This window comes from Chrysochloris asiatica, unplaced genomic scaffold (genome assembly GCF_000296735.1).
Source record: "Chrysochloris asiatica unplaced genomic scaffold, ChrAsi1.0 scaffold00244, whole genome shotgun sequence".
Classification (NCBI taxonomy): domain Eukaryota; kingdom Metazoa; phylum Chordata; class Mammalia; order Afrosoricida; family Chrysochloridae; genus Chrysochloris; species Chrysochloris asiatica.
In genome coordinates, this window is record NW_006408762.1 from 1809411 (window position 1) to 1832382 (window position 22972).

Consider the following 22972-nt stretch of genomic DNA (forward strand, 5'->3'; position numbering starts at 1 on the left):
ACAGTTCTTCCCTGAATGTTTGATAGAACTCACCAAAGAAGCTGTGTGGGCCTGGACTTGTTTTGGTTGGTAGTTTTTTGATGACCTGATTAATTTCTTCTTTTGGTATGGGTCTGTTCAGGTTTTCTACTTTACTCCGTGTAAGTTTGGTAGTTTGTGTTTTTTCTAAAACTGCATCTTTCTCTTCTAAGTTCTCGAATTTGTTGGAGTACAACTCTTCCCAGTATTCTGTTATTATCTTTTTTATTTTATTTGGTTCCATTGTGACATTGCCCATGTGGTTTCTAATACGAGCTATTTGTATCTTCTCCCTCTTTTCTTTTGTTAGGTTTGCCAATGATTTGTCAGTTTTATTAATCCTTTCAAAGAACCAACTTCTCCTATTGATTCTTCCTGTAGTTTTTCTGTTTTCCATCTCATTTATTTCTGCTCTGATCTTTATTATTTCTTTTCTTTTAGTGACTGTGGGTTCCCTCTCTTGGTCCGTTTCTAATTGTTGTAGATGTTGTGTTAATGTGTTAATTTTGGTTCTTTCTTATTTTCTTTTTGTCTGTTTTTGTCTTGGTATGTCAAGTGTGTTTCTTGCAGGCAGCATATTGAAAGGTCTTGTCTTCTTATCCAGTCTGCCATTCTATGTCTCTTCACTGGTGCAGTCAATCCATTGACATTCAATGTAATTATCAATAGGTATGACTTAATTGCTGCCATTATATTAATTTTTTGTAGTGCTGTTCATTCCTTTGTTCTGCATGCCTTCTTGTGCTGAGTATGTTTTTTTTGCACTATTTCTTGTTGGTTTCTTCTTAGTTTTCATGTATACTTGTTCTGCTTGGATGTTCATTTTCACGGTATGTTGTGAATTATTAACTTTCTTTGGGGTTACCTTATAGTCTATTAACTTTTCTCTACATTTAAGAGAATCTATTGTATCTTGTAATCTACCTGATATCCTCAACACCTGGATATCTGTTCCTAATTTATCCCTTCTTTGACAATGATATTATTTTGATCTTTGGCTGACTTCCCAGCTCCTTTGAATTTGTTGTTATAGTTTCGCTCTGTTCCGGACTCTGCTATCTGTAGACTGAGTTCCAGGTTGTGTTTCCACACATGTAAATCTCTGGTTGTTGTCTGTTCTTGTTGATTTTCAGTTCAAAGAACTCCCCTTTGGTTGCTTTTAAGTGCTGGATTGGTTTTCACAAAATTTCTTAAATTCTGTTTATCCTGGAATATTTTGATCACACCATCATATTTGATAGATACTTTTTCTGGAGGACAGTTCTTGGTTAGCAGTTGTTTTTCCTTTAGGGTTTTGTATATGTCTCCTCATTGCCTTCTTGTCTGCATGGTTTCTGCTGAGAAATCAGAGCTTAATCTGATTTGCTTTCCTTTATAAGTTATACTTCTCTTCTCCCTGGCCACTTTTAGGATTCCATCCTTGTCTTTGATTTTGGAGAGCTTGATTATTATATGTCTTGGTGACTTTCTTTTGGGGTCTATCCCTCCTGGTGTACTTTCAGCTTCTGGAATATTTATCTTCTCAGCTTTCAAGATGTTAGGGAAATTTTCTTCCAGAAGCTCTTCCACTATCTCCTTTGTGGACTTCTTTGATTCTTCCTGTTCTGGAATGGCAGTAAGTCTTAAGTTGTTCCTCTTCATGTTATCCAGCATGAATCTCAGACTTTCTTCAGATTTTTTCAGCTTGCTCTTCTATCTTAGTAGAATTGGCAGATTTTTCTTCCAGCTCACTATTTTTGGCTTCCATCTCTTCTATTCTGCTCTTTTACCCTTTCAGTGTATTGTCCATTTCTAATATTTTTTATTCATCATCTGGACCTTTTTTTGTGGGTTTTTAATTGTTTCTAATGTGTCAATCTTGATTGATTGCTCTTGTAGTACTTTCCTGACTTCTTCCTTATTTTCCTCCACCACTTTTCAGAGCATTTAAATTTGTTGCCATATCATTCTTCTAAATTCCTTTTCATGCAAATCCAAAACCTGCTCTTCCTTTTCTGGGGAGCTTTTGTCTGTCTCCAGATCATTTGTCTTAGTTACTCTTTTCTGGTTTGTTGTAGGAAGCCAGAGCCTTCCAAGGCTCATGACCACCTTGAAACCAAACTTACCTAGCAACAGTTACGTCAGCACTAGAAACTTACAGGTGAATTTACCTGAGCCATTTGGGGGAAAAGAAAACCTGTGTGCTAGCCAAAACCACAATGACTTGGCAGATTTGCCCTATATAAGCTTGGAATTTTTTAATAAACTTTGTCACTTGCCATCAGCATGTGTCCTTTACCTAATCACTGATCCCTGCCTCTCCATCGAGTAACCCATGGTCAGAGCTGGAATCCGATAAGTGGTGCACAACGTGGCACTTGAGTATGAGAGACTGACTAAGCGGCAGACCCTCTACAAGGAGACCCAAAGAAGAAGGATGCGTGGACAAACACTGAGAGCAGAGGGCATTTGATCAGGTAAGTATGGGGAATAAACCGGGAAAAACTCGGAATGTAAATATGATTAAAGATATGCTCAGAACCAGAGGAGTAAAAGTAAACCATGGTCAGCTTTGTAAATTTATAGATTTTGTAAATACAGTTTGTCCTTGGTTCCCTGAAGATGGGATTGTAGATGTAAAATTATGGAATAAAATAGGACATGATTTTCAGGAATTTTATGCCAAGAATAGGCCCGCTTGAGTGCCCGCTGATACTTTCAGTTTATGGAGGCTTGTCCGAGACACTTTTGATTTCAGTAGTGACCATCGGCAAGCCCAGACAAGGAAATAAAGCCATCTACGCCTAGTGCGCCCAGTATCTACCCCTGACCTTGGTCCCCTCCAAGCCAGCGAGAGTAGTAAAGTGCCTGAAGCCTCAGATAGTGAGAACGAAGACCCGTGGCCCGCTCCTACAGTGAAAGCCTCTGCAGCTTACCCAGTTAGTAAGGAGTCCAAGGAAGCGGAGGAAAAGGAGCTAAAGTCAGAGTCAAGAGAGGAGAGCAAAAAAGAGGAACTGAGCTCTGCCTCAGCCACATTGAGCTCTGCCTCAGCCACTGACACCCCAGATGGTACACAGATGCAGCTTCAGGCTCTCACCAGATTGGTGGAGAGTTTAGCTTTATCCCTTCAGAGTCATGAAACACAATGGAAAAGGGCTTTACTCAAGCAAGACAAGCAGTAGAGGCCAGAATTAGAAAAAAGAACTCAGGATAAAGGACCCCGAGAAAAAGAGCCAACACCCATACGGCTGAGCCCCAGCACTACTGTTGCTACCACAAACGCAGTGGTTGCTCCGGTTATGGTCCATGCTATTGTTCCCCGCTGATCTCCCATCCAGGCAGCCCTCGCAGCAGGTGCACAACAAGGGGAGGAAGTGGCTGGGTTTCAAATGTATCCCATCTCCTGAACTGCTGCAGAGCCAGATGAGGAGGGGAATCCACAAGAACACCGTGTCCATCAGTCAATCCCTCTTAAGAGACTTAGAGAATGAAAACAGGCTTGTACTCAGTATGGCCGCAATGCCTCTTTTACGCAGGCTCTAATAGAATTGTTGTGTGAGGAGGCCCTCCCACCATTAGATTGGAAAAACGTTGCTCAAGCCTGCCTCACTGGGGGAGACTACCTGCTATGGAAATCAGACTATTATGAAGAGGCTCACAGAATTGCTGATATCAATCAACAGCAGGGCCAAGGGCGGGGGGCACATTTGACATGCTTGTGGGAGAAAGGAATTTTCAAACTTTGCAAAAACAAATTGAATACCCTATGCCTGCCTACGCCCAAATTAACCAGTGTGGGCGTAAGACATTCCCAATACAGGGAAGCAGACCACCGAACTTTCAAAAGTTCACCAGTGTCCTGATGAGCCTTTTCAGGACTTTGTCTCTCGATTGCTTATTACAGCTGGTCGCATCTTAGGCGACTCTCCTGATTCTATGATTTTGGTTAAGCAATTGGCCTTTGAAAATGCTAACAGCTTCTATCAGACTGTTCTCAGACCTTTTAAAAATAAAGGCAGCTTGGACGATTGTATTCGTCTCTGTGCATACATAGGCCGTTCTTACAACCAGGGCTTAGCTATGGCTGCTGTCCTGAAAGGGTTAATGTCTCCAGAAATGTTTGCCGCCATTAAATCTCCAGGAAAGTGTTCCACATGCGGGAAAACAGGCCATTTTGCAAAGGAATGCAAACAAGGCAAGAATGGCAAGGGTACAACTCCTGGAACTTGTCCCAGGTGCAGACGAAGTAAACATTGGGCTTCTGACTGCCACTCGCAGACCAATGCGGATGGACAGCTGGTGTCGGGAAATGGAACACTGGGTCGCCCCCAGGCCCCACAAACAAACAGGGGAATTTTTGCGGTGACCAAGCCCTTTCGTAGCAGGTCACAGATCTCCAGCGAACCACCGCAGGAAGTGCCGGATTGGACCTCAGTCCCTCCACCAGAATCATATTAACTCCTGAAATGGGCATGCAGGCCATCCCCACTGGGGTTTGGGGTCCTTTGCCTAAAGAATATTTGGGGCTTATACTAAGCAGAAGTAGCAGTGCTCTCACTGATCTGACTATCATCCCTGGCGTCATTGATTCTGATTATACTGGAGAAATTAAGATACTAGCAAAAATAGAGCATATTGTCATTCTTTTGGCTGCTGGCCAACGCATAGCACAACTAGTTTTACTGCCCCTTGCTGTGAAACAGTATAAATATAAGAAAGAAAACAGAGGCACTGGAGGATTTGGCCCTTCCGACGCCTACTGGGTGAGGGCTATCCAACAAGAGAAACCTAAGTTAACCCTCACAATAGAAGGCAGAATTTTTGCTGGCCTCCTAGATACTGGAGATGATGTCTCAGTGATTTCTGAAAATAATTGGCCAACAAATTGGCCCACACAAGAGACTATCACCAAACTTGTGGGTATAGGACAATCCCAAAGCCCTAGACAAAACAGTAATTTACTTCATTGGAACGATGATGAGGGACATGAGGGTACATTTCAGCCTTTTGTAGTACATGGCTTGCCTGTGAACCTCTGGGGCCATGATGTCCTGGAGAAAACGGGAGCTTTGCTCTTTTGTCCCAATCCCAGAGTAGCACAATTATGTTAGACCAGAATTTTGTGCCCACTGAAGGTTTGGGAAGAAACCAACAAGGAATACGTCACCCAATAACTATACAGGCCAAGCAAGATCGTAAAGGCCTAGGGTGTTTTCCATAGCGTCCACTAGTGTTGCTGCACCCCACGTTGATAAAATACCTTGGCTATCTGACAGCCCTGTGTGGGTAGATCAGTGGCCGCTTTCAGAAGAAAAAATCAGAGCAGTTCAGCTATTAGTGCAGGAACAGCTGATGGCAGGACATATTGAACCTTCTACTTCTCCTTGGAATTCTCCTATTTTTGTCATTAAGAAAAAATCAGGCAAATGGAGATTACTCCAAGACCTCCATAAAGTCAATAGTTCCATGGAAAGCAGGGTGACTTTACAACCTGGACTTCCTTCTCCCGCTGCCATCCCCATGAATACCTATAAAATTGTCGTAGACCTTAAAGACTGTTTTTACACTATCCCCTTGCACCCATCAGACTGCAAAAGATTTGCTTTTAGCATTCCCTCCCCTAATTTTAAGAGTCCAATGGATCGATTCCAATAGAAAGTCTTGCCACAAGGTATGGCCAACAGCGCCACCTAGTGTCATAAGTTTGTAAGTGCAACTATTGCTGATGTACGTAGCAACTTTACCTGTTACATCATTCGTTATATGAATGACATCTTGATTGCTGATCCTGACAATAGCCTCCTTCTGACTTGTTACCAAGAATTTCAAGAAGCCCTCTGCCAAAGGGGACTAGTCATTGCTCCTGAAAAAGTGCAGACCAGAGAACCTTATTCCTATTTGGGCACCCAAATTTTTACACAGTGCTTCAAGCCTCAAAAACTACAGCTAAGAAAAGACAGCCTTAAAATCCTCAATGATTTTCAAAAACTACTTGGAGATATTAACTGGATTAGACCTTATCTTAAAATCACGACTGGACAGCTTCAGCCCCTGTTCAAGATCCTCAGCGGGAAAGATGACACCACATCACCCAGGAAGCTTACACCTGCTGCAAAGCAAGCGCTCCAGGAGTTGGAAAATGAGATCAACAAGTGTGCTCTTACTAGTCTTGACTATTCTCAACACTTTGCTGCTTACATTTTGCTCACCGTTCATTCTCCAACCTCGGTGCTTTGGCAAGGGGCCCCCTTGCAGTGGATTCATGCTAAATCCACTCCGAAAAGGGTTCTTCTCACTTATCCTGAGGCTGTCTCTCTACTAATTAAGGCTGCTCTAGAAGAAAGTTGTCGGTATTTTGGAAAAGATCTCAATGCGATTGTTGTAACTTACAATGTGGCGCAAATTGATTGGCTATTTCAACAATGCACAGAATGGCAAATCGCTCTAATTGGCTACTTGGGTACTATTGTATCCCACTACCCCAGTGATAAACTTTTACAATTTGCTACTAAACACCAATTTATGTTCCCCTCAGTGGTATGTAGGCAGCCCATCCCTGGAGCTCCTGTTATTTTTACTGATGGCTCCTCAAAAGGATATGCTGTGTTTGGCATGGTTAAAAATTTTACAGTCCTTGAGTGCCCAGGTTATTCAGCCCAACAGGCTGAGCTCCTTGCAATTTTTGTTGCTGTGCGAGAGTACACCACCACCCCTATAAACATTTATACCGACAGTCTATACATAGCCAACTCTGTCCCTCTGCTAGAAACTATTTGTGTGATAAAAACTTCCACCTCTATTGTTCAAGATCTGTTTCAACAACTCCAGCTCCTGATACATCAGCGAGAACTGTCCATCTTTATTGCCCACATATGTTCGTTCTCACAGTAACCTGCCTGGCACCCTAGCCAAAGGCAATCAAGCTGCTGACGCACAACTTTATATGGCACACTCCAATCTGCAGCGCACTCAGGCATCACATCAATTACATCATCAGAACAGTCAATCCCTGCATAAGTTGTTTCATATCCCTTATGAAGCTGCATAACAGATCGTTCATTCTTGTCCTGAGTGCCCCATCCACCAGTCTGTTCCATCTTTTGGAGTCAATCCTCGAGGTTTACGTCCCAATGCATTATGGCAGATGGACGTCACACATGTCCCTAGCTTTGGATGGCTTAAGTATGTGAGTGTTTCTGTAGACACCTTCTCCGGCCTCGTTTGTTGTTCCCCCATAATGGGAGAGGGGACCACACAAGTGATAAAACATTGCCTACATGCCTTTGCCACTATGGGCATACCTCAAAGCATCAAGACAGACAATGTGTCTGGCTATACTAGCGCCTGCTTTGCAGCGTTTTGTAAGATCTTCTCTATCAAACATACCACTGGCATTCCCTATAATCCCCAAGGCCAAGGCATTGTTGAACGCACACATGCCACTGTGAAGTCATATCTTGAAAAAATGAAGAAGGGGAAATCCTACCCCCACACAACTTAAAATTATATCAACCATGTCACCTTCATCCTTAACTACCTTTTAACTGATGCCTCCAGCCTCACGGCTGCAGATAGACACTGTAATAGGGAACCAAGCACCCCGAAACATATGGTAAAATGGAAAGACGCCCTAACAGGCACATGGAAGGGGCCTGACCCTGTTCTCATATGGGGACGAGGCTTTGTTTGTGTTTTCCCACAGGATGAACCTGGTCCTCGTTGGATTCCTGAGAGTCTTGTGTGCCATGTGGATGACTCAGGCAGTGATCCATTGGGCCATCGTCCCGAATCCCCCACTGGCGAGACCCGTGTCCTGGAAAGAATAGAATCTGTCACCGCTTCCCCTCTATGTGAATAACATGGAGATTGCCTTGAACCTTCCCTCCGCGGGACATCTTCAGCGAGAAACTAAGCCCTTCAACTACAGCGGGGCTAGTTATTCTAAACCAACTTGCTACACCAACAATATGACAAACTCATTGTGCAAGCCTTTTTACAACACCATCAACATGACACAGCGCTTAGCCTGCTCCAGGTCTAAAAACTGCCATTATAACACCATTAACTCTTCCCTCCATGTATCTCTCTTTCTCCCTGAGCCCTATGTTTTCCTTGTGGGCCCTCTTACCTTAGAGAACAGCACCTCACAGGGGGGTTATGAGAAATTTCATCTGGACTGCACGAGGTGCAACCTCACTTCATGGGTTGCTGCCCTAGCGCCTAACATAACTTTTGCAGTCCTAAAAAGACCAACCTATGTGTTGCTGCCAGTAAACATCTCCCAAGAGTGGTATGATGACGCCGGCCTACAACTTGTCAACGAGTTTACCACATTGCTTTCTACATCAAAGTGAGGACTTGGACTTATAATAATGGGTACAGTGTCTTTTATCACCTTGCTTGTTTCTCTCACCGCCACCATAGTTGCACTTACACAGGAAATTCAGACTGTAGCTACTGTCAACGAGATGATGGACAATGTTAACTACAACTGGGACCGGCAAGAAAAGATTGATCTGGCCATTGAACATCGCCTGAATGGACTGTATGATAGTGTTAACTTACTTGGGGATACTTTGCAGCAGGTCATGATCTGGCAACGCCTTGCGTGCCATGCTGATTATCACTCCATTTGTGTAACTAAGCTTGTGTATAATGCCTCGGCCTTCCCTTGGCCCATAGTGCAGGCCCATCTGCACAGAGTATGGATTGCTGAGAATATTAGCCGAGAATGGAATGAGTTACATGCACAAATAATTGCTATGCATTATGCCTCCCGCCTTCACAGCAAACCTGCAGAACTAGCTAAACAACTTCTATGCAACCTTAAAAATTTGTTCCCTACTATTCCCTCCCTCTCTCAATTGTGGGGTCCCATTTTAGCTATTGGCATACTTGTCATGTTTGCTTGTCTCCTCCTTCCCTGCTTTCTTCGGATGGCAGTTAACCAGTATAAAGTACTGTGGAGTCGTCTTCACGGCCTCCAGCTGAAGGCACTCCCCCGACACATGCAGGACGTGTAGCCAAAGACGGGTAAGGATTGATGGACCCCCCAGTCAACCTAAGACAGAGCCATTGCCTTATGCTGCGATGAGTATCCATGACAGGTAAGACTGAGGACTCGCACTGACCACCTAAGACAGGCAACGTCCCTTGTTATAATAAAGAAGGGGGAGATGTAGGAAGCCAGAGTCTTCCAAGGCTCATGACTACCTTGAAACCAAACTTGCCTAGCAACAGTTACGTCAGCACTAGAAACTTACAGGTGAATTTACCTGAGCCATTTTGGGGAAAAGGAAACTTGTGCGCTAGCCAAAACCACAATGACTTGGCAGATTTGCGCCATATAAGCTTGGAACTTTTTAATAAACTTTGTCACTTGCCATCAGCATGTGTCCCTTACCTAATCACTGATTCCCGCCTCTCCCTCGAGTAACCCATGGTCGGAGCTAGGTTTTTTGAAATCTTTTGTTGTGTTTGTTTGTAATTTCCAGTCATTATTTGGGTTTTTAATGGTTAAATGGATGTTTGTTGTTGTGTTATTAAGCTTACTATGTGTCCCCTGGCGGATACAATCAGGAGATAGGTTTCCCTTTTAGCATGTAATGCTTACCAGCTGTTATTGGCTCTTGTCTCAATGGTGGAATATTATGGGGTATGCTTCTAGCTTGGCTGTATGACCATGATTGCTGTCTCTTCTTGGGTAATATAGAGGGAAAAAACTCCCAACACCAGGAAAAAATTGTGATCAAAAGTACCAAAAGCAGCAGCAATATCAAAGCAGAGACAAAGCCATCACTTTGAAACAAAAATAAAATTGTGGCCAACTGTCCAGTCGCCTTTATACACAGGCAGTGTGTGTGCACTATAGAAGCCTCTAATAGGGGGTGGGAATTTTAACTCACTCAGACTCCTCCTCTTGTCACCACGCTAGAGGTGCGCAGATAGATATCGAGAAGTTAATGGAAGAAAGATTGTCTACTAGTTTTGTATCTGAAGGTCAGTTAAGTATCTGCATGTGTACAGCGTAATTCTCAAGATAGTTGTATCTTTTTATGTTGGGGTTTTACAAATTGTTTATGTGGTGTGTCTTTCAGGCCTGGTGGGCCTGCCTTTTTCTTGCTAGATAGGCCTGAGTAAAGGTTCCTGCACAAGTAATTTTTAGGGCTGTAACCCTGAGGCTGACATCATAAGTAGCCACCAAGCTCTTTCTCTCTGTGCCATGGGAAAACTGTGGGGTCAGCACTGGACTTTTTTTTTGGGGGTGCACACCCACCTGCCTGATGGCATCTGGGCTGGGCAAAGAAGGCGCGACAGGGAAGAGGAGGAAATAATGTGTAGAATCCCCCACACCTCCTTTTGCAAATGTCACTGTACTGCTTTTAGCTCTGGTTCCCTGTTCAGGTCTGGCTGTAGCTCCGCCATTTGAGCCCTGCCCGGGTGGGTGGCCACAAAGGTAGTCCCGTCTCGAGCGATTCCTAACTTGCAGTATTTTCCTTTATACCATGACTTTTCCACTTGCATGTGTGGGAAACTGATGTCCTGGGTCTTATGCTAGATCCAGCGCTCTGGTGGTATTCTGTGAGCACAGCTTCTCTGGGTTTTCAATCCATCCCCTATGGAGCCTTTCCCACCTGTCTGTGTCTACCACTGTCCAAACCAGAACTGTGCCAATCATCTTATTGGAGGTTTTCATCTTTGTGGCTGATCCTGCACTTTATCAAGCGTGATGTTCTTCCTGAAGGCCTTGTCTCTCCTGATAATATGTCTGATTTATGAGAGACAAAGTCTTGCCATTATAGTTTCTAAGGAACATTTTTGCTGTACTCTTTCCAATACAGAAGATACCCTGATAACATGTCCAAGTAATGTGAGGAGAATTCTTACCATCCTTGCTTCCAAGGAGCTTTCTGGTTGTATTTCTTCCAAAACAGAGTTTTCATTCTTCTGGCAATTGATGGTATATTCAATATTATTTTCCAACAGCCTAATTCAAAAGCATAAATTATTCTCCAGTTGTTTTATTCATTGCCCAGCTCCTGAACATGCTAAAGAATTCTTTTACAACACATTTGCCCAAAGCAGTATGTTGTTTGCTTTCTCGACTGCTGTTTCCATGAGCATTGATTGTGGATTCAAGCACATTGAAATCCTTGACAACTTCAAACTTGTCTATGTTTATTATGCTGTTGATTATTGGTCCAATTGAGAGGAATTTTGTTTTCTGTATATTGTAGTGTAATCCATACTGAAGTCTGTTTATTTGATCTTCATCAGTAAGTGCTTCCATTTCTCTTCACTTTCAGCAAACAAGGTTGTGTCATCTACATATCACAAGTGGTTGATGAGTCTTCCCCAATCATGATGCCTCATTCTTCTTTATATAGTCAAGTTTCTTGGCAATACTACATATGATAATTATTTGCAGGTTTTTTTTTCCCTATATACCCTCAACTATATTCATTGGTGGCTGATTACCTTCTTTCACTGGAAAATGTTATTGCTAGAAGATGCAGATATTTTAATTTACTCTTTGAAAATCAATGAAAATTGTATAACTTCTAGTACAAAAAATAAATAAATAAATAAAAAAGAGCTCAAAGGAATCATTGGTCATTTTTCTCATATTATTTTCCAAAAAGTGACATATTTTGCAATATGAAGTGCTGATGAGCACCAGATATGGAAACTGAAGTTAAATAATTCTTATATATAACCTAATTGGTTTAAATCAAACTGGTTTTCAGTGATCATAAAGTCAACACACTCAACAGAGTGTTAGCATATTAGCTGATACTAAACTTCTATAATTTTATTAGGAAAATATTCCAGTCGTTTTCATTTTTAAGTTGGCATTTGATCACCATCACATATTTTGTTGTTGTTGTGATTCGTACTAACATTAAGTCAGAGAATATTTTGTTCCAAGTGTTTGTACAATCAATGTCATGCTTTTTTTTTTTTTTTAACTTTCACTGTTTGTAACATAATCACTATAACTTACATAGTTTATGTCACAAACCATCTGTTGCTTGAAAGACATTTGACTTGTTTAAAGTCCATGAATTAAATAGACATCTTTTATAATTATGGCAATGGGGAATTTATTTTGGAAATATAAAGGTATGATGTCAAATTTAAAACATCATTTAAAACAAAATTTGTATCTTCTCTCATTGAAAGAAATATTCAGTGATTTAACACTAAGAAAATGTTCCATATTGATTATGTTCAGAAAAAATATGATATTTAGGGCCATATGTTAGCTCTAAATCCGTCATTTCCCACGCTATTTTATCAATGATAATTTGCAATTCCTGGTGCTTTGTTCTTTGCCAATTCTTTCAATGCACCTTGCACTTCCTCCTTCAATATCATTTATTGACTCTTGATCGTATGCTACCTCTTGAAGCAGTTGAACATGAACCATTTCCTTTTGGTACAGTGACTCTGTGTATTCCTTCCATTTTTTTTTTTTTTTTTTTTTTTACCCACTTTATTAAGGAGCTCTGGTAGCACAGTTGTTACGAATTGGGCTGCGAACCTTAAGGTCGCAATTTGAAACTACTTGCTGCTCCGTGGGAGAAATATGAGGCTTTCTGCTCCCTTAAAAATTTGCAGCCTTAGAAACTCTGTACAGGGTCGCCATGGGTCAGAACCGACTCGACGGCACATAACAACTACAGCAACAATTTGCAATGAAGTATCTTAGGCCTAAACCTATTACCTATGTAAATACATTACATGTGAAAAAAGAAAAAGTGCTAATAGATTGGTAAATTAGGATCGGGATTACACCTTTAAATAAGATTTATAGATGAGGATTAACGATCTTCAAACACTGGAAGAATTTTCATGTAATAAAGAATCAAATTTATTTTGAAGGCAATTGTAACGAAAATTGTTGAATTTTTTTTCCTTATTGAAGTGTTTTTATTTCTAACCACTATCAATCCTGCTAATATACAATCAGACGACATATTGCATTGGGCAAATCCGCTGCACAGGAATTTTTTAAAGTGTTGAAGAGCAGAGATTTAAGCTTGAGGACTAAGGTGTGCCTGATCCAAGCCATGGTATTTTCAATAACCTCGTATGGATGTGAAAGCTGGACAGTGAATAAGGAAGATCGTAGAAGAATTGATGACTTTGGATTGTGGTGTTGGAGGAGAATACTAAAAGTGCCATGGACTGCCAAAAGAATCAATAGATCTGTTTTGGAGGAAGTGCAGCCAGAGTGCTCCTTGGAGGCCAGGATGGCTCAGCTACGTCTCTCATACTTTGGACATATTGTCAGGAGGGAACAGTCGCTGGAGAGGGATGTCATGCTAGGTAAGATGGAGGGTCAGAGAAAAAGAGGAAGACCCCCAACATGATGGATTAGCAAGGTGGCGTCATTGATGGTGTCAAGTGTGGCAGCGGTAGTGAGGTTGGCCCAGGATGGGACATTGTTTCGTTCTGCTGTGCATGGGGTCCCTATGAGTTGGTTGTGGCTCAGTGGCACCTGACAACAACAACAACAACAATATACTATGAGATGTTAAGGCATAAAAGCAGAATAAGTTCGATATAACACTCTGATAAATCATTTTTCAAGTTTAGATGCTCCTTGCCCCTAAATTTCTGGTATGTGTTCAGTCTCTGAGTAATTGTAGCTGCCATATAACTGCTTCTGGATAATTAAGGTGTTATGATAATTCACGGGATTTACCTATAAATCATTAAATGTGGCTAAACTTTTTACAGGTAAGCATTTCTTCTGAGTTTGTTTTTTGAATGATAGTTTGATTTTTATTGAGACTACTACAGAGTTGAGGTGTTAATAGTTAATGGCATGCTAAGATTGATTTCTATACTCTTAATTTCCAGTCTTACATTTGCTCTAAGTTTCTGCAGTAATATTATTTCAGTTTCAAAGGTCACAAAACTCTGTGATAGCCAGTTTAGCAATTTACAGTTAACAGCATTCTTTAAAGATGAAGCTGTGTTCAGTCTCTCAAGTAGATTATTCACATTCTGATTGAGTTGAAGTCAATCATGTGTCATGACTCAAGGAAAAAATAGCTCAAATGATGGCCTGTATTTTTCTAACCATAACCTACATATATTTGATTTGGTTGACAAAACATCAAAAGAAATCACCTAGTGCCATGAGAAATGTATTGGTAGAAAATTGTTAGATACTGATGAGTTGGTTCCAACTCATAGCAACTGTATGTATGCACAAAAGAGTAAGACACTGCCTAATACTATGCCATCCTCACAATTGTTACATTTGATCCTATTGCTGCTGCCTTTGCATCAGTCTACATTTTTGGGGCATGATGTCCTTCTTCAGGGACTGTTCTCTCCTGATAACCTGTCCAAGGTATGAGAGACAAATTCCCGCCATCCTTGTTTCCAAGGAGCATTCTGGATGTATACCTTCCAAAACAGATTTGTTTGTTCTTTTGGCAGTCCATGGCACTTTTAATATTCTTCTCCAACATCATAATTCAAATGCATTGATTCTTCTCCTGTCTTCATTATTCATGGTCCAAGTTTTACATGCATTTGAGGCAGTTGAAAATACCATGGCTTGGATGACGTATATTGTATTCCTCATGCTGACATCTTTGGTCTTGCACACTAAAGAGGTTTTTTGCAGCAGATTTGCCTAATTTGATATGTTGTTTTATTTATTGTTTGCTGCTTCCATGGATGTTGTTTATGGATCCAAGCAAAACAAAGTCTCTGATAACTTCAATCTTTTCTTTTCTCCATTTATCATGATATTATTTATTGGTCCAGTTGTGAACATTTTTATTTTCTTTACATTGAGTGCAATCCATAGTGAAAGCTACAGTCTTTGGTCATCATCAGTATGTCTTTTAAGCCCTCTTCACTTTCAGCAAGCAAGGTTGCATAATCTGCATATCGCAAGTTGCTGATGAGTCTTCCTCCAGGCCTGATGCCACATTCTTCTTCATATAATCCATCTTTTTTCTGATTACTTGCTCAGCATAAAGATTGAATAAGTATGGTGATAGGGTCCAATGCTGGTGCACACCTTTATTAATTTTAAACCATTCAGTATCCCCTTATCTCTATGTACAGGTTCCTCATGAGCACGATCTAATGCTTTGGAATACCTATTCTTCACAATGCATCCATAGCTTGCCAGGATCCACACAGTTGAAATCTTTTCCATAGTCAATAAAGTACAAGTAAATATATTGCTGGTATTTTGAAATTTTACCCAAAATCCATCTGACATCAGCAATGATATCCCTAGTTCCATGTCATCTTCTGAATCTGGCTTGAATTTCTGGCCCTTCCTTGTAATCGACTGTTGGCAGCTGTTTTTTAATAATCATCAGCAAAATTTTATTTGCATGTGATATTAGTGATATTTATGATATTCTGCAATGGTTAACTCATTCTGTTGAGTCACCTTTCTTTGGAATGGGTGCAAATATGGACCTTTTCTAATTGATTGACCAAATAGCTGTTCTCCAAATTTCTTTGCATAGCAGTACTGTATCTGTTATAAGATTTCAATTTGTATTCACTAAGTTACTGGAGCCTTGCTTTTCAGCAATTCGTTCAGTGTAGTTTGGACTTCTTCCTTCAATACCGTCAGTTCTTTCTTTCTTTTTTTTTTTTTCTTTCAGCTTTTATTGTGAATCGAGTGATAGTCTACATGGGAGAACATTGGTTGATTACAATCTCCTCCATGCATCATCATTCAGCAGTATTTACTTCTATTACCTCTTTTTTTGGGGGAAGGGTGTACACAAAAACACTCAAGAATATATAATCATTTAAACAATCAAAGGGCACATTCTGCAAGCCTGTCTCCTGGCCACCAGACACACAGCTTTTCTCTTTCCATGAGTATAGAGTCCTCAGCTGCTCTGTGCTTCATCTCTGGTGTCACTGCTTCTCTGGATAGGATCCCACATTCCACTCATGCTCTTCTCCCTTGATGGTCCTACGGTCCTCTGTTCCTGGACTGTAAGGTTAGCTACTCCACCCTTTATGTTTTAAAATTTGTACCTTTTAGTTTAACATTGGCCAGTCCTGTGCCACTAGGAAAATGCAGACAATGTCTGACATCAAGAATTAAACTGAATGCCAAGAATTTTTATAGAATATGGAAACTTAGAAATGTATAATATACTTGATTGTTTGATATCCAGAATGTTATATATATATAATTGCATACTGTTGTTGCTGTTACATGTCATTGAGTTGGTTCTGACTCATAGCAACCCTGTGTAGGGTTTCCAATGAGTGTTTGGTAAGTTTGATCCACCAACCATGTGGTTCAAACTGATCTTGCAGTCCAGTGCTTATCTACTGCAGGACTCCTAGCCTGCATATGTTATTGTTGTTAAGTGCTGTTGAGTTGGATATGACTCATAATGGTTTCTGAGGAGCAGCTGGTAAGTTTGAAATACCAACCTTGCAGTTCAAACTGACTTTGGGGCCCACGGCTTATACTACAGTGCCACACTAGGAATCTTATACTTTATACGTAGTTGTTGTTGTTAAGTGCCATGCCATAGAGTTGGTTCCAACTCATAGCAACCCTGTATTGAGTTTCCAAGGAAAAGCTGATGAGTTTGAACCACGAACCTTGTGGTGCCACACAAAGGCTCCTTAGAAAACAACAACAATGTTGGTATTTTCTTATAGGAGCAAGTAGTGATGGCATTAAATCTAAAGAATGGCTAGGTTCCGGTGTATTATAATTGGAAATGAGGTGGTGGTGGTGGTGAAATATTTTATGATTAGTTTGAAAACTTTGACGTGTAATTCTAGTAAACCTCTAGGACATGATACTCAAGCACCTCATAATGAGAATCATAGAATAGTCTATTTACATGCTATCTCTCTACTGCTACATTAACCTTTTAAAAATGCCACTGTAATCATGTCATGAAAATACAAAGATATTCCTCTGATGTATTTTATGAAATTGTGCTTTTCTGAGGTATTATAGAAACAAGAATGTTGTGGATTTTATAGTTGTACTTTATATCATTCAACTAAGTGTATTCACATTCACATGTCCTGGAATTTCAATTGACATGAAATAAAAATACAAGGCATCCTGTGTGATGTTTCTCTTTCTGACAGGGGAAAAAATGTGATTCAGTACATACATTTATTCATAAAGTCACCATTATAGTAAATAGATTTGTTTTAATTTGTGTGCCTCAGCTTCCTTGAAAGGTTGCAGACAGACAAATCATGACATGGCCATTAGTGTAATAGCTTTTCTGTATTGAATAGTAATCACCGTCAACATTTAAAAAGAAGCATATTTATCTTCCTCTGTGAGAGACCTAATGGATGGGTTTTATGGTCTAAGAACCATTGTTATATTTTCTTTTTTTCCTCCTTATTTAATAACCTTTTTCCTTCTGTCTGTATGATGTTCTTGATGTCATTCCGCAACTCTTGTGGTCGTCGGTTGTTATTGTCTACTGCATCAGTTCTCTTTTTGAGATTATCTCTCAATTCAGGTGGGATATATTCTATGGAAAATACAAACAACATCAAGAACGAAACTGACTTCCAAGTATTACTATAGAATATGGAAATTCAGAAATGTATTCTTGATTGTTTGATATTCAAAATATTTTATATATGAATAAAAATCAACTCTGCATATTGTTGTTATTATTATGTGCCATTATGTCAGTTCCAACTCAGGGTTTCCAAGGAGTGGCTGGTAGGTTTGAGCTGCCAACCATGTGGTTTAAACCGACCTTGTGGTCCAGTGCATATCCAACAATGCCACAGCAGGACTCTTATCTTGCATATGTTGCTGCTGTTTAATGCCATTAAGTTGGTTCTGACACATAGTGACCCTGTATAGGGTTTCCTAGGAATACTTGGTGGGTTTGAACTGCCGACCTTATGGTTCACAGTCCAATGCTGTTATTTTGCACCAATTGCATCTTGGTGGTGGTTATGTGCCATGGAGTCAGTTCCAACTCATAGTGACCCTGTACTGGGTTTCTGAGGCTGTAAATCTTTACTACAGGAGGAGAAAGCCTTGTCTTTCTCCTGAGTAACAGCAGGTAGTTTTGAACTGCTGACCCTGAGGTTAGCAGCCCAATCCGTAACCACTATGCTACCAGATCTCCTTTTTAATTGAATCTTATGTATTTTTTTTAAGTAGGTATAACAGTGTTTCATACTGTAAAATTTCTAAATGTTCATTGTGAAAGGAATACAATTCCCAGTAAACATTTGCTATCTAGTCTATTGTACCATAATATTAGGCCACTGAAGACAAATAACACACTATGATCTACAGTTGAGTCATTTTAATACTTAGTAGAATTCATATAAACATGGAGTTTACTATGCCCATTAAACTGTGATAAAAAGGCATTATATGAAACCCATGGTGTGCATACTATATGTATATATTGTTTCTGTTGTTGTTGAGTGTCCTGTAGTCGGTTTTTACATACAGCAACACTGTATAGTGTTTTTTTTATGTAGTACACATATGTACAGGGTTTCTGATATGTAGTACATGTATGCTTTTATTGTTGTTAAGTGCTGTCAATTTGGTTCATTTGACATATATTACTTGTTACATACTATACAATTAAAATATGCCTTACATAGCTATTCATTATGGTAGAAGCAATTGTAAATTAGCCTTATGCCAAACTAACTTATTTTAATAATTAGAATTTAAGTATTATTTTTACTTCAACTTATATGCAAGAAAATATGTTAGATACATTTCTATAATATATTTTTAGCATTTCAAAATATTGTTATTTTTCCAGGTCTTTAATATTTGTGAGTTTCTATTCTATTTTATTTTGAACCTTTATTTTAAAAGTTTTTGTTTTATTTTAATACATGTCACTGAAAACAAATTAGTAAATATAAATAATTTATGGAATAAAATGAAACTTGGCTATAGCTAAAGTTCCTGAAAAATATTACTAAGATAGTGTAAAATTTTAGCCATTAACTAAGATGTTTAATTTATAATGAGATTTTTACCAAACCTATTTGACACTAAAATATTTTCATTTCAAATTTTACTATCCCCAAAGGTAAGCACTGGACCACAAGGTCATTTGAATTGAAAGATCGGCAGTTCAGATTCACCAACTGTTTTTCAGAAACCCCATACAGGGTCATTGTGAGTCAGAACTGACTTGGTGGAAACTTAACAACAACAGCTAAGGTGGGGAGAGCAGTGGCTCCATATGATAAGAACTGGATTGCGAACCACAATGTCTTTAATTTGAACCTACCAGCCACTCTAAGGGAGAAATATGAGGCTTTCTATTCCTACAAAGATTTACAGGCTCAGAAACCTTATACAGGGTCTCTTTGAATCAGAACCAACTCATGGCACTTAACAACAACAACAGCAAAGGTTGTTGTTGTTAAGTGCCATGAATGATTCCTGGCATTGTTGGGGTCATGTATTTTTGTATTGTTCCTTGTCCATATCTTTCATCGCATTTCCTCAAAATTTTATTTAAACACAGTTATGTAATTAATTTTGTGACAGATCTTTTCTTTTCTTTCCCTTCTGCCTCCTAGCTTCCATTGAAAAAATGGTCTATACAATGCTTACTATGGAGTCCTTGTGTGACGCCATGGAATAATGCACTGGACTGCAAAGTCAGATTGAACCACAAGGTCGGTGGTTCAAACCCACCAGTAACTCCTTAGAAACCCTATACAGGGTCACTATGAGTTGGAACTAACTCAATGGTACTTAACAACAACATACAGAGGAGCAGCTGCTGGGTTTAAACAGCTGACCTTGTGGTTTTCAGTCTAGTGCAGATCCTACAGCACCACTTGTCCTCAGTCCTATGCTAGCTGTTGTTGTTAGTGTAGTTGAGTCTATTGCGACCCCATATAGTATTTCTAAGGAGTGGCTGGTGGGTTTGAACTGCCAACCTTGCAGTTAGCAGTCCAGTGCTTATCCTATAGTACCACAACAGTATGTAGTATTAATACATGAATTAATTGTTAAGGATAACTTAAATTTGGTACAGTAGGTTCTTTCAGAAGGATCTGGATTCTAAAGTTACCCTGGAATATAATGTTGTTATTAATTATCATCAAGTTCGTTTCAACCCTGTATAAGGTTTCTGAGGAGTGGCTGGTGGGTTTGAACTGCCAACCTTGGAATTCAAACCGACCTTTCTGTCCAGTGAGTTGTCTTTCAGCACCCTGCCAGGACACCCTGGAACACAATAGATTCCTAGTACATATTTGGAAAAGTAATTAATGAACTTTAGGTATCAAATTCTGATTAATTATGAAATATTTTACTATATATGGCACAAATAGATTAGTTCTGACTTCTAGCTGAAAAGTTAGCAGTTCAAATCCACACAGAAGTGCATTGGAAGAAAGGTCACATCCTCAAGGGACTAAAATTATTTTCCTTTTAAACATTCTTTGAATTTTGGGAACAAAAAGAAATCTGAAGGTGTAAGATCAGGACTGCAGAGTGGATGGGGTAAGGTTTCCCCAATGAAATTTCTCCTAGGACAGCTCTTGCTGCCCTGAAAAAATTAGCATGAGCATTATAATAATGGGTAAAAAAAAGTTATCAGTGGAACTTTCCTGGCCTTTTTAGAACTGATGCAGGTTTTAGTTTTCTTGAAGTTTCTTCCAAATGTTATGTGCCGTGGAGTAGGATCTGACTCATAGTGACCCTGCACAGGATTTCCAAGCAAAATGTCTCATCTTTCTCCAGAGGAGCAGCTGGTAGTTTCGAACTGCTGACCTTGCGGTTCGCAGCCCAATTCGTAACCACTACGCTACCAGCACTCCTTAATATGCACTTGTATTCATTCTTGTCCTTTGAGGTAATCTGTGAAGATCACCCCTTTGGAATTCTCAAAACTAGTCACTAGAGCCCTCTCTCTACCTTGAATTTAACTGACCCATCAGATCCCATAGGAAGCCACTGTTTTGATTGGATCTTTCTTTTTAAAGGCATGTTAATGTGACTCAAACAAGTGTATTACTAAGAGAACTTGTCTGTACCCATCCATTGGTTGCAGAGAAATATTTAGACATATTTAGTTTGGAATAAATCTGTGTGTGTATGAGATGAAATCATAGTAGCATTACTTTTTTACTCACCCTCATATGTACATAATGACCTTTATTTTATTAAGGAAAAATGGTTCTTTGGTGGCACCTGTAGTCAATGGTGATATAAATTGTTTCAAAATGTTAGTGGAAAAAAATCTATCCTTTTTTGTTATTGTTGTTGTTTTAAAGTATTTATTGTGAATTGAGTGATCATTTACACGGGGGAACATCAGTTTTACACTAATCCTATTCGTTTCATTGCAGTGACAACAATCGTCGTATCTGTTTCGTTGCAATGATTACAATCCCTTTCATGCTTCATCATTAAACAGTATTCGAGTCTATTCCCTCTGTTTTTTTGGATGTGTGTCAAAACACTCAGGAATATACAATCATTCAAACAGCCAAAGGGCACACCCTGCAAGCCTGCCTCCTGGCGACCAGCACACATCCCCTCTCCCTCCATAAGTCTAGAGCTGCTCCATCTCTCCATGTCATCGTCTCTGCCTCGATCTCTGGCGATGCTGCTTCTCTGGGTAGGGTCCCACATTCTGCTCCTTCTCTTCTCTCTTGATGGTCCCAGGGTCCTCTGCTCTGGGTCTGTTAGATCTATCACTTACTCCTTTTTGCTACAAAACTTCTACCTTTACAGTTGTGACAATCACAATTAGTCATGATAGCAATTACTCACTATTGAATCATGAGAGTCTTGTCCTCATCTCCTTTCACCAGACCTGTCTAGACAGGATGATAACCACTCAGTGGGGATTCTACGTTCCCCTGCACACTCTGAATCTAAATTCTCTCTTGTAAACTTGCAAGCCAGTCCTTTTGTGCTTTTACAGCCCTCCTCACCACCAATTTTAGGTAGCCAGTGTCTACGTTGCCTATCCCTATCATCCCTGTGTACACAGGGGATGGGAATGATCCTTGCTGTAAAGATTCTTTCCCTATTGGTTGGTATTTCAAGCTATTACATCCATAAGTATAGGTCAAGTTTATCAGATTGTAGTGATATACAATTATTTTCTTTAGAAAAAAAATGTTTGTTTGTTTGTTTTTTCTCTTTTCCTTCTTCTAGTCAGGTTCTGAGCATCCAGCCATTGAAGCTATGTCCAATGGGCACTATCTGCAAGTTTAGGTACCCTTGTACATATCCTGTCACTTCATATCACCTGAATGCTTCACTGACATGTCTAGCCCTCTGTGGCTAATTTCTTGTCCACGTGTTCAGGAGTCCCCAGGACTCACCATACTTCCGGCCAACCAGCTTTCACTATACTCCAGTTTGATGGGCGTCTATGTAACTTGGTCAGTCTCAGCCCACCTCTTCATTGCTGCTTTACTCCTACTTCCTCTCACAATCAAACCATTGTGGTCACCAGAAAGCTTACATGCCTGCACCTGTATTCCCTTGAGTTTCAGTCCTGGGATGGAATTTCTCCTGAAGGGACTTGATTGCTTGCCTTGATGACTACCCAGTGAACAATGTGCTTGTTCTTGTAGTAGCCAATCCGACTGCCATTTTTGTTTTTGGTTTTCCCTGCTGGTCTTTCTTTCAAGAAGTATCTTCTGTTCCTCTAGCTGTTCCAGGTTGGTCTGCTTGTCTTTTCAAGTGGGAATTTCTCATGTCAGAAGATTCTGGAAGGGGATCAGATTTCCACCTATGGTCTTGTTGTTGTTTTTGTTGTCAGGTGCCATCGAGTTGGAACCGACCCATAGCTACCCTATGCACAGCAGAACGAAACAACGTTCGATCCTGGGCCAACCTCACTACCGCTGCCACACCTGAGTCCATCAATGATGCCACCTGGCTGATCCATCTGGTGGGGGTCTTCCTCTTTTTCTCTGACCCTCCACCCTACCCAGCATGACATCCTTC